The following is a 6503-nucleotide window of genomic DNA, read 5'->3' on the forward strand; positions in this document are numbered from 1 at the left end:
ATCATGACAATGTCTTTCTCTGCCGGAGTTGCGTTACACATTATTGCTTGCCAAAACTAAATGGATATAATTACACTTCAAATTATCCGCATATTGTTTTTATTTCCTCACCGATCAGAGGCTTATCAGGTGACAAGATCAGCTGATATTTCAACCTCAGTGTCGTTCAGCCTGATCATGTTGTTACATGAGCTATTTGGGGTAATACGAATGTAAACAGTGTGAAATGTCTCCCTCGTTTCAGTGCATTGGATCTGTCACCTGCTTTGAACTTCAGGTGAGTCTTGAATATAGTGCACACAAGCTAATGGGATAAGTAGGTAATGTACAGTTATAGAGTAACATTTTACAGACTTTATGCAATGTGAAAACCTCAGTTATTACTGTCAATGAGAATTCATCTACGTGCGTAATTTTCTTAAGAATTTACATCCCAAGGGCAGCAACACTCTCTGAGAGAATGCCAAGTCTTCTCTTTAATTAGGTATGAGATCATCTCTCATTTAACTGTGATTTGTAACCTGTAAAGGTAAAACTGACTTATGATGATGGTTGCACAACCCGTGGACTAAACGTTTTAGGAAATCTCTCTTGCTCAATCTCTCTCTCTGAACCTCAAGAAAAGTGTAAATCTCAATACCTCACATACAGCACAGATTGCTGTTCAACAAACAGATCTTGCATTTATTTGTAATAATGAGATAAAACATATGACAAATAGCACTGTGTATGTATAAGCTACATACAGCACAGACAACAAAATGATATATTTAAAATGTAACACCTGTAGAATATGTAAGTACATATAGATCTACATTTTGATGCAATTGAAACAGAGTAATATATTTTGCCAACACAAGAAATTAGATGTTCACAGTAATCATATTGTAATGCCACTGAGCTCTGCACAGAAGAAATAAATGTTCTTTGTAACAGGAAACCATAAGTGAGCCCTGCCCTCTTACTTCCTGGAATAGGCCAGATTTATTGATAGCATTACAAATATCAGACAGCTACTACACACACTGGATTACTGAGGGGCATAGTGGGCACACACACAGTTACAGTACAAAATACAGTACATTTGTCACTCAACGATCAATCTTATTCTGAACTCGAATAGTAGCAGCCAAAGAATAAAACCATGCACAACCAACAGTCAAACAAGACAAGAAGCAACAACAGACAGTGGAATGAGTCCACAGTTTACATTACGTCTCCATATTCATCCATCACCAACAACACAAAGCTGAAGAATCAAAATATTTGCTGGTGTAAAAGATAGATCAGCATGTATCACAAGAAAGAAGTGAAAAATGTACAAAATGTCATGAAAAGCTAATTTCTAAAACATAAATCTTCCACAACGTCACTAAAAATATATTTTGTACTCTGTGTTCAGTGTTTACAGCCAAGCTGCCTTCACTGCAGGATGATACAAAGGTTTCTAACTGTGGGTGACGCAATACATTTCCCGGCCCTGGGGAGCTGAGCTCGTACAGTGAGCCATATTCCTGCTGATCAGATTAGTAGCACCATGCTGCAGCACACACAAATGTGTGTGAGATGGGTGTGTATACAGTATGCGTTTGCTTGTGGCAGTGGCTGCGTTCGTATGAAGGAGTAATTTCCATTGCAGTGCCCAAGCCTTTTCCTGCTGACGCTGGCGTTTTGTCAAAAATGACACCTGACTTCCTGTCCTCAGGGATGAGTGATCGGATACCCGGGGCAGGGTGGTTACACCCGCCAGAGGTTTACTGGCAGGGCAGTTTAATTGGGGGTAGGATGGAAACCCATGCTCACCTTTTCTCGCCTCTCTGTGAGGGGTTCACTCAGGATAGAGGCATGAGATGGGTTGGGGCTGTAATATAGGATGCAAGTGATGATGCATGATGAGGTAATTAAATAGGAAAAACATAATGGACAAGGTGGATGTGAAGAACCTTTTCCTGTACTGAGCCTATTATTATCTATAACAGGAAACCTTATGCAATATAACCAAAATGAACAGGGTTTATTTTAAATTCTTGTGCATGTAAGGGATAACACAACATGAAGTATAGTTTTGCTATGGTTACCTGTAATTTAATATACTTTGATGCTGAATTGAGTGATCTAGTGGTATTGTTGTAGTGTACATTTTAAAACCTTCACGATTTACTGTGGACACAGTATTGATAGTTATTACTTGGACCTTTGCACGCAGGTTGCGGTACATGGGCATATATAGTTGTAGACACACGTGTTTGACTACAGGACATTCCTGAATGCCACATCAACCTTAGCAGGACATTCAAGCTCAGCCTAAATAGACAGTCTCCCGCCTCTAAACCCTTATTAACTCCTACCAGCGTACGGATTAAGTCCTGGGATCCAGACAGCTAACAACCCTGTATGTGTCTGGTACAAGCTGCTCACCCATTCACAATGCTTTATGACTGGCTACAACTCACAACCTCCTTCCACCGCCTCCCGCAGTGGGACATTTGCAAAACAAGTGCTTAGTTGTAGGGGACAGAGGAGGAAGGAGAGGGGAGTCAGGGGTGTATTTCAAAGATTAGTCGAAGATGGGGAAGGAGGAGGAGATAAGAAGGACGTTTTGACTGATATGGGCTTTTGAAAGCTGATGTTGATCTGACTGTGTAACCAGAATGATTCACTTATGTAAAGGTTAGCAGACATGAAGACAATTTTGCCCATCGCATCTATTCAATAGTGAAGAAAACATTTAAAATTAGGTTATATAAAATACATATGTATTCTGTGAGAAGCCTGACTGTTTGATGTCTGATGTAAGAAATGGCTGCTGAATATAGTAGCAAACTGACATATTGGTCTAACTTGAATAACAGTTTCTTCAGAACAGAGAGGGCAGAAGGGGCAAGAGGCATTGAGGCGTTATGTGCTGGGTTTTTCACGTGCACAGAGGCATGGGCTAGTCCACATGGAGCAGACACTCCTGCAGAGTCAGTGGACTAACTTTTCTCTGGGTGTAAGGACAAGACATTTCACAAATGACCAAAACACTCTTGAGAACCAAAGTCAGTCATAAGAGTTTAAGATTTAATAATACTGACAACATGAAGGAGAAAACTTCGATACATAGATAAGCTTAGAACATTAAAAGTAAGTAAAGTAAACATAAGTCACATTTTTCTTTACCTACCATGTTTCATGAGTCAGTGTGCGAGATATGATGTAAGATGCATTGTCACTTTCAAGCTGGAAAGTATTTTGCAACAGATTTCAGGGTGTGGGAAAATACTTTGCAGATTACCTTACACATCTGTGTGCTGAGATTCCAGTCAACAGTTGCAGAATAATTGCCTTTGGTAAGTCTTATTTATTGTCAGCGTGAACTGGGTTTAAACAAATGAATACATCGAAAATCTCAGGTACTTATGGAGGCAAATGTTTCTAATCGAGGACACTGGTGCAGTTCTCTAACAAGTAGGTCAGATTCACTCGTGGCTCCTTCTCAAAGGCAGACATGACCTATTACAGAAATTTCACACATAAATGGGAAGCACAGCACAGTGCATTAGGCAAACACAGTCAACTAAATGTTTGAAAGAAATTCACTTTCCCACTCACTGTATGCCAACTGGAGCACCAACTCTGAACCACAACTCCTTATAAAACCAACAGGCCCAGTGCGTAGCAAGAGAGAAATATATTGCCTGGCCTGTAGTCTTCAGGGAAGAACCTGTAAACCAAGAGTGAGTTCAGAGCTGAGAACTAAAGTAGTCATTAATCTGATCAATTGTGGTAGTAACTGTCACTGTGTTATACACACTACTTTTTTTCAAAAGCTTGTTGATTGCTTGGGAAAGATACTTTGAGGTGAGTCCAGTATATTCATATTGTTTGCATATTGACTGTCTCAGAGTTTATCTTACAAGTAATACATGCAGAGCATGAATACATGTGTTCATCTACTATACACACCTACATATACATGCACACACACTTTAAAATGCTGTAATGTTAGCACTTCAACAATTACACCTTCATAAATGAACCACAAGGGCTACAAAGAAACACTTTCATAACCTCATCAGCAGGCCGTCTTGCTAACAGCAGGTAGATTAGGGACTAATGTTTGCCCCCACGTGAGATGTTGTGACCTTGTTGCCAGTTTGCTGAAGTTACATAATGTCCCCAGACAGGTGAAAAAACAAATGACCAATTACTAGTGTCTCCCTGGAGAGCGACAACACAGCCGCTGCTATGACAGGTCCAGTGCAGCTGCAGGTGAGGACGTGGTTTGTGTGTTTTGGAGTTGCAGATTCCATATGCGTTTGGGTGTGCACACTTAACTCCACGTGTGTGTATGTATAGTGAAGCCTACGAAGCTACACAGTCTGCTTGGGCTTACAAAACACCACAAATGAATGTAAAACTTATCCAGGGTGAAGTGCAGTGCATGTATTTTTAACACAACACAGTTCAAAAGTAACAATAAACAAAAAAACATAAACTTATGTTAAGCTAATAATATCGTCATTCTTGCCCTCTTTCCCAAGCTTTGGGGAACAAGTGAATTAAATCCTAATAGGATTACTATCAACCCTGAATATTTAATTTAATTTTGCAAACCTAAATAGCTAAAGGAGGAATAATATTCTTTAAAGGTTCTTATTTATGTGTTTGTGACCTTGTGTGTTGGTTTTCGTGCGACGTGCCTCATCTGCCATCCCAGCTGAGATCACAGCAGGGCCTGGGCAGAGCAAGCTGACGCCCATCACAGCCAGTGGTAATCCTGAGGTGATGACATTTCAGTCTGGATTTAAACAGGTATGGCAACAGAGCATTCCTTTCTGCATAGGTTAAACCTGAGATGAGGTTATATAACATAACATGAAAACACATGCAGATGGCTTCCTTTTTACTGATATCTGTGAGAAACATGGCCCATTTACAAATGCTTCACTGTGTGTGAGTGTGTATGTGTGTGGTGTGTGCTAGAGCCCTGGGCAGAATCTTTAAAATGCTAACTCTGCTGTAGCATAATGCCCCCAGGGTACTGTTGCACAACAATTCAGCAAGCGCTTATCTCCCCTTTGTGGAGAGTATGCATGCTTTGGATGAATCTGGTATCTGTTTATCCTGTATTTTTGTATATACTGTATTTTCTCATTATGCATGATATTATCCAAATGGGTGTTGGTATTAATATAGCAAAATGAAAGAGCTACCTCACTGCTCACAATCCTATATATTATAATCAAACCTTTTCCTGTTGGGTCTGTGCTGTTTTATAGTACACTGTTATAAAGAACATGAAGTGTGTTTTTTGAACTGGATGCCAACTGCCTCAGTGCCTGACAAATTATACCCTTTCCACTTCCCCAATGGTTGTTCTGGCACAAAGGCAGTGGTTAAACAAAGTTATACAACAGCCGACAACTAAGGTTTCTTTATGCAGAAGTCTAAATTGGGCTCTTGGGGATTCGGTGCTGTGAGGTGATAGTAAATGAAAGAGATCTCATACTCCCTGCAATCTGTAGGGAGAAGAAAAATCAAAGGAGGAAAGTTTTGATCTTAAGAGTTTCCTTTGGGGCTCATGTCTTTGGTCGGAGTCAAGAGGTTAATGCCTGTTTTTACCCGCAATTGTGAAGGCGTCCTGCAGTGCTGTATCACAACTCTAGTGGCACACAGGCAGCATATATACAGTACCCACAAGCACAGATCCCCACACAAATACATTAACATAATAATAGTTAAAGAGGTAGGCATTTACACCCACACACATCCACCCATGCAAACATATACACAGTAATTTCCACCTCATGCAGCTGCCTCCTCTTACAAAATGACTCTTCCTTCTTTCCGGGAGGCTAACAGGACAAAACCATATGCCTTCATATTTTACTGTTTTTTTCTCAAAGTATATGGCAAAAAAAACCTATATAAAAACAATGAAAATGCCACATATTACACATTAATGACACACTGTAGCATTCATATTCGATGGTAAAAGTGCTTTTCATTTCAACATTTACTTCCACCAGCAATTGTAAATGTCTCCTCTTTTATTCCCTCTCTTTTAACACCTTGTTTATAAGTTTCAAAGTAGTGATAAAAGAAACACTATTCCTTCTAGATTTGTTAAAACTACAGCATGGTAAAAAAAATAAGATGCTGAATTTGCAAGATCCCAAGCAATACCACACAAACACATGCATACTCAACCTGTTGTTCAGTTGCAGCACAAGCGTGCTGTGAGCACAAGAATAACTCCTCCGACTTTTATACCTCGGCGAAATGCAGAAGCCGACCACGTGACGGTGAGGTGACATCTTAGCGCGTTTTCCCATCACGCCCTGCTGATGTGATGTACAGCGCTACACTGAGGTAACTTGTCTGTGACCACAAACTTCCCCTATCTGCGAGGGCAATCAAGAACAGTGGCGAAACGACCCCAGCCCAAGGGCCCAACCTTTGGGTGGCTCTGCTTCCTGTGATGAAAATATCTCCAGCAAAAGAAAAAAAATCCCACA

At 40.3% G+C, this 6503-nt stretch overlaps 1 long non-coding RNA gene across 1 annotated transcript; it reads right to left on the reverse strand.

Annotated features, from left to right (window-relative positions):
• Nucleotides 1-3042: 3042 nt before the first annotated feature.
• Nucleotides 3043-6283, reverse strand: LOC127374350 (uncharacterized). The gene is made up of 2 exons (XR_007887023.1): nucleotides 3595-6283; nucleotides 3043-3495 (listed from the first exon to the last, which is right to left on the reverse strand). It is a non-coding gene; the product is annotated as an uncharacterized LOC127374350 (long non-coding RNA).
• Between the last annotated feature and the right edge of the window lie 220 nt (nucleotides 6284-6503).

This window comes from Dicentrarchus labrax, unplaced genomic scaffold (genome assembly GCF_905237075.1).
Source record: "Dicentrarchus labrax unplaced genomic scaffold, dlabrax2021, whole genome shotgun sequence".
Taxonomy (NCBI): domain Eukaryota; kingdom Metazoa; phylum Chordata; class Actinopteri; family Moronidae; genus Dicentrarchus; species Dicentrarchus labrax.